Genomic DNA, 6,912 nt, shown 5'->3' with positions numbered 1-6,912 from the left:
CAGCAGCATTTGTTTTCACAACACAATATACTGTAAAGAAAACTGTCTCTGTAGCTGTAACCAGTCTAACTCGATCACATTATTACAGTGCTGTACTCTGACTAAAATTATAAGCTTTTCATCAGCAGAAAAATGTGAGTATTTAATGGAAGTGATAGATCTGTGCACCGAGAGTCCATTGGAAACTATCTGAGCTATTCTGAGCTGAGGTTTCACAGCAAGGTCACTTTTAAAACAAAATGTCTCCTCCGCTATCTAGGTCACAGCACATTCTGTTACTTTCTCCGAAACTTCCTTCCTTCCTTCCTTCCTTCCTGCCACGGCTTATAATTAAACACGCACAATTATCCCAAATTTAATGGGATTTCAGAACCAGGCTTTTATTTAAGAGGTAATGAATAATATTTTAATTGCATATGTAACTGAGAGATCGAAATGTGCTTCTCTCATCACGTGTAATTACTACACTACATTTTTCTGCTGTGATACTCTGAGAATGCGATCAATAGATGATGAGTGTCTTTTTTTTCTGTATTTTTAAGGTCACTGTGTAACGGTTTCTAATTGTGAAATCATCAAGTAGGGGAAGAGAAGAGGCATAAGCACACTTAAAACATATGGACAGTGTCCTATTGTTTATTGATGTCTGTAATTAATGATATAATGCATGCCACTGAAGTAGTTTGACCTCTGAACCGATCATTATTCAGAGTGTAGCTGCATCAATCAAGCTGTGCTTTTCTCAGATCTATTTCTGTACACCCCCTGAGGGACAGACAGGGCACCCACTGTATCCTCATTTGTATTCGGCTGACCAAGGCCGTAGTATGAATGATTTAGAAGTCTGTATCAGACATGGACTATGAGAAGCAGTAATATGAGATTTTACAAGCTGCTGCTGAAGTTCATAAAGACTGCAGCTTCTACTTCTCTGCCTCAAACTCCAAAAAAGTAATTTTCTTTATAGGACCTTGGTGTATTTACTGCTGCTTTTTCTCTCAATTCCACCACAAAAACAACGTGTATTTACTCGTCTTTGGGAGATGTATCCAGTAATGACAAGCTCAGTGATGTTATTCACCCTCTCCGCATCATAATGACCATATGAATGTCTGCCTTTTGGATGGAGTGCTGGCCAGATTGTTTGGGCGATCTGGAAGGAGCGACATGCATCGCTGCCCAGCCTGAGGTTTAGAGGTGGTGTTGATGTCCCACTCCACCAAGCATCCCAGGCTCTCCTCGGGACGGGTGTATTAGAATAAGTCATTTCATTGTTAATTTAAATGGCTTAATACATCACTCTAAGGTAACAGAGTGATGTGTGAGCAGCAGAGGGAGAGAGTATGAGAAAGAGAGGGAGAGAGATGCCATGGGGTGTTTCTTTAATATCAAATGAAATTGAATCCTGCATTACCTCACTTGTGCCGTTTCTCAAGCAGCTCCCAGGCTATTAATGGAAAACTGTAACAGGATTGGTTCAGTCTTTCGGTTCTTTAATTTCACCGCAGCTCCCAAATGTTAGGTCTTTGTCTCATTGCTGATCCCTGGCTGAGCTATGGTGTTGTCTTTATCCCGCCTCCAGTCCATTGTGGCTGTCTGTTGTGTTATTGGGTCAGGTGAATCTATCAAGGACGGAGAGTTGGGCAGTTCACACACCAGGGGGATAATTACAGGGTGATTGGTTTCCTCACGTTCTCTGCTCCCACTATCTTTGTCTCCTCTCTGTTAGCCTCGCCCTTACATAAACGCACACAGCATGTCTGGCACTGGAAGTCGACCAAAAGCTGCTTAGTCCTGGGACCCCCGCCCTCTTACCTGGTCAATCTCCGGGGCTCTGCTTTTAAACAGCTGTGTTTGTTTAACAGAAAACGTGTGCACCATTGTTTACAGATGTTTGTGGATTTATTTACACCAGCGGATTGAATGGAACTCAGGAGACAGCTGACTTTAATTCTCCACCAACACATCTACTGCTATTATTAACCTAACCTCTTCTCATAAATAATTCATCACAGTTAACTTTCTGATGTCACACTTTGTCTGTCTCTCTCGGCCCTGAATCCTCTCATCTGCGTGTCCTTTCTGGGTCATAATGATACACTCTCTCAAGCTGCTGGTCAAGTTCATATAGAGGGAACACCAGTTCAATTAATTACTGTGTAAAACTAGTTCCAGTTTTGATCCTTTAAAGGACTCGTTTGACATTTTGGGAAATACCCAAATTCACTCTCTTGTTGAAAGTTAGTTATGAAGAGCAATGCCACTCTCGTCTGACCTTAAAATATGAAGCTACAGCTAGGACTCTGTTAGCTTATCTTAGCTTAGCATGAAGACTGTAAACAGCTAGCCTGGTTCTGTCAAATAGAAATTAAATCCACCTACAGCATTTGGGGGGTTATGTTTAGGCAGACTAATTCTTGGCCGGGAGGAGCGACTTCCTGGAGTGACTTTCCCCTCATAAAGCCACAAAATGTCATTTTTATGCTTTGGTCCCCTGCTTTGGACTGCTACAACCTGCAAGGCGAAGTTCATGTGACCGACGAAGATAGCCAAAGGTAGGCTTGTTTTTGGTTGCCTTGCTAGTTTGTAGCTAAGTTAATTAGTGATAAAACGCATAACAAAACCGTCCCTGAAAAACATTTTAACTATACAGCAAAGAAACAAATGTAAAATCAACCTGCCTCATTTCTTTACTCATTGACCTCTATCTATTTTTGACAAAACGGTCTTTTATCACCATGTTTTGAATGTAATCAATGTAAATATGTTAACATGTGAAAATTACAGAAACAGACTTGTAGTAAGCCAACCTCCCTCCAAAATATATTTTGTTCATCAATATCTGTAGGCCTACTATGCAAACATAATTTCTAGTTAGTCCGATTTTGAAAGATTTTCTGTAATACAGTTCTATTATCACACAATGCTCCTAAAATTATTTAATGAATGGATCTGTCAACTCTATTCAGAATGTCTGTCTGGAAAAACTTAATCTTCAAATATTAATTCCTACTGACATATATCCTTCATGACATAAAAAAAACCCTTGTAAAAACAACACAGATTATATATTTTTAATGTTTTAATGAAGGTGTTTTGTGTCTGTACGGCTGTAAACATGCTACCAGATTGGCTATCTTTGTTTGTCACATTCTGTCAAGAGTTTGTTGTCCTCAAACATAGCTAAGTTAACTTGCTGCTAGTTTCACATTTAAAGTGTACACATGAGTGATATCTCTCAGCAAGACAGCCTATTTTACAAAATGCAAAATGTTGCGCTATTCCTTTCAACCTTTACTTACATGCATGTTTGATACAGCTTGTATTTCTGCGATGTGTTTGCTTTTGAAAGTTTATAACAGTAGAAGAGCTGCTTTTTTTGGAGGGGGTCTTTTACTAGTTCATAAGGCAAGATTTCCCCCCAATCCCTGGTGCTGACAAGTATGTTAACACAACTTCTCACCTGCATGTGATCTTGATGGAAATCTCTGGTCCTCTGTTCACACAGAGCGAGAGAGAGAGAGAGACCCGGCTATTTGCACTTCCTGACTTTGAAAGCTGTCAGCAGAGCAACAGTACTACTTTCAGTGCCCTGGACAGTTCCTCCACAGAGACCAGCAGAGTGTTCAAACCGGAGGCTCTCACCTCACCCCAAAGTCTGACAGGGGACCCCAAGACTGAGTCCAACACTGAGATTTGCCTCTTGCAGACTATTGTGTGTATGTGTGTGGGCATGTGTGTGCGTGTGTGATGAGTCCACTGAGTCGACCAGCCCTTCCCCCCACGTATCATCCACCCAGAGCCATTCTATCTGTATGGAAATTTGGGCTCCACAGCTGGAATCCCACAAAGCACTGTCATCTACTAATAGTTATTATCTCTTTGGCCTGCTCCCTCACAAAAACCCTGCAATACAAGCACATCGCATCTTTATGGTAATGCCCTACAATATAGCCCCCAGCCATGGTGCATAGACCTTTGTTATCATTACGATAATTCCCATTCTCACTTGACTCCTCATTACACCACTGAAACTGCTCGTGGTTGGATATAGACAAATTCCTGCATCTTTCTTTATTACACTGTAGCATACAGTGTTGGTACACAGAACTTAAACTCCCTAAATAAACATAGTGAGGCAGTCGGTATAATGACAATTAAGCATAAGATTTGTCATTATGAATTAGCAGCGGAGAGGCCTGTGTGCTTATTGGGCATATTTGTTGTAGATATGGCTAAATATCACTATATCTTGTTGTTTTTGCAAAACTCTGTTGTCTTCGTTTATAATGCAAACTGAAATGACAAAATAACAAAATGAGTTTGCTGTAGACCTTGTGGTGAGATTATTTGTGATGGACTGTTTGCAAGGTCTAGGATGAACTTAAAATCTTGACAAAATGAGTTTTTTCTTTCCATGTGTGAAGAGTTTAGTCTGATATAACGCAGTGTGAAACAAAATGCATTTTTATTGTTTTCTTTTCAACACAGAGAAATTAAGAACAAACTCAACTCTTAACTCCGGTCATCGGATGGTGAAATCTGCCTTCTGTGTGCCCTCCGCCTTATCTTCAACGCATATTGCATTCCCCTGCACATTGCATATTTGCCCTAGCTTGTGACATGTGCATTTTACTTTTTTATATATCATTTTTTATTTTGAATTGTTATCCTCTATATTTCTTTTTTCTAATTCTGTATATATATTTTTTTTTTACTTTAGGATTATGCCAAATTTAATTTCTCTTCTTCTCTGAGTCTAATGTGATAAGAGGCTGAATTATTCAGAGGTTTCTTGTTTGGTTTTCCACAATCAAATAGACAGGAGAGCAGGTGATTTATATATGCCACGATGAGCTTAGGGTCAGCTCCATGTAAGAAGCAAAACACAGAGAGACACGGTCCTCACTGTGGCTGCTCGTGTCCTTGCCTCTCTCCATGAATGCCCACACAAGGCCTCTGGATTGACACAAAAAAAGTAATTGCGGAGTGATTGGCACAGCTTGTCCCATGCAGCCTGCGTCCTGCACTTGAAGGCTCTCCTCGGAGCACCCTCATTGTCACACAGCCTTTTAGCGCCTTTGTTCCTACCTTCCCATAGGACCTCACAGCTCACCATTGGCAGATGAGTCCCTGTCTGTGACAAAAGGGTCCCTGCGCTCAGCCTCATTTGATGCAGGGATGAACTCCCCCAACTCCCCCTCTCTCACACACACACACACACACACACACACACACACACATATTGCACACCACCTCCTGCAAGAAGAAATGTTCCGTTTAGCGGTGGAGGATGTGGGGGTCAGGACCCAGGGGTGGGCTTTTTGGAGACAAATAAACATCAGAGCTGGAGAGGAGTGATGTCTTGTTTACACATTAGCAACCATTTAGCAAGTCTCGCTTGTTTTCACTCTGTCTCTCCGGTGGCCTCTGAAACAGCTGATCTTTCTCTTTTGTTTGTCTTTGCAGCTCAGAATCCAGTCAGGGTCATCACTGAATGATTTGAACAGTCTTGAGTTGATCTTGATTAGGCTCTGTGCTGCTAAATGTGACAGTAAGCCGGTTAGAATAAGTCATGTATATCAAGTTTCTAATGAATAACTGTGACTCATCCAGCATATTAGAAAGATCCAGAATAATTAGCCAACAGCACTTTTCCCTGTGATTGTCATCAAACATGTTTTCCACATTTTTCTCTGTTCTTTGAATTCCACTGTTCATTTTTATGATATGCAATCAGGCAAAAACACACACACACACACACGCACACACAAACACAAACACAAACTGCATCTTTCTAATACCATCTAATGAGGTGATGACCAACCACTTGTTATAATTGCTTCAGTCTCCTTTTAATTTTCAAGCTTATTAATCATATGTAGAGTTATTTAAGAATGCATAAATTAATCTTAGATTAAAAAGCCTATCAAAGCCTCAAAACAATTAAAGAGTAAGGTAAGATTTCCCCTGGGCTGGCACTTTTATTTTAATAGAGTGTTCAGGTGATTATCATACTTTGATGCAGCACTGTGATTAATGCAGACACACTTTTAAATGAGCTGTTCTCCCATGCAAAAAACGGTAGAATAAGCATTAGCCTTATAATGACCTTATTGACTTCTTGGGTTACTTTTGTCACTTATTCGCACCCTCATATTACACCTCTTCCAACAGTGAATGAGTTTCTGAATGTTACTTTTAGTTTAAAAATATGCAAATGTATTGATTTTAAGGGTCTACTTACAATCTCTTTAGGTGTACAGACATTAGATCATTCCAGTTGGAGTCTTTCATACTGTCAATAAAGTTTTGAATTTATCTGAAAGCAAAAAGTACTTTTATTTAAGATGTTTGTGTTGATGACAATCAAAGTTTACCAGGCCTTATACCGTTCAATAATCGATAGGTAGCAGATGGAGTAGATATCGCTGCTTGATTTGAATTTTCTCTTTTGACGTGCAGACACGCCTCAAGTTGGATCACAGTCTGCTCATTTATGCATTTTCATATAAGATTTACACTGAATCTTTTAGAACCAAGATCAATGTTTAAAACGTGTGTAATCCCAAAGGCAAATAGATAGCAAACTGTTTTTTTTTTCATGATATTCTTTCTTCCCTAACAAAGAAAAAACAAATCACATTTTAAGCATTAAGTCGTAAAGGTTTCACATTTTCATTTTAGAATACGATTTGACAACAATTTTTTATTGCTTGGCGAATAACAGTAAAATTGTTCATTACCATTTCGATTTACATTTAGCAGCATAACTGTTTTACGATCAAATTATAGTTTTATTAGACCAGACGTATTGTTATTATTTTGAAATTAGCCAATCGCCAGATATATGTAGCCTATGCTGCCTGAATTCAAATTAACAATATCCTCCTCTCTTGAAATAAGTGAATA

Source organism: Anarrhichthys ocellatus, unplaced genomic scaffold (assembly GCF_004355925.1).
Source record: "Anarrhichthys ocellatus isolate YVR2014 unplaced genomic scaffold, GSC_Weel_1.0 scaffold2, whole genome shotgun sequence".
Classification (NCBI taxonomy): Eukaryota; Metazoa; Chordata; class Actinopteri; order Perciformes; family Anarhichadidae; genus Anarrhichthys; species Anarrhichthys ocellatus.
The sequence above is the reverse complement of the archived record's forward strand: the minus strand, read 5'-3'. Positions refer to the sequence as shown.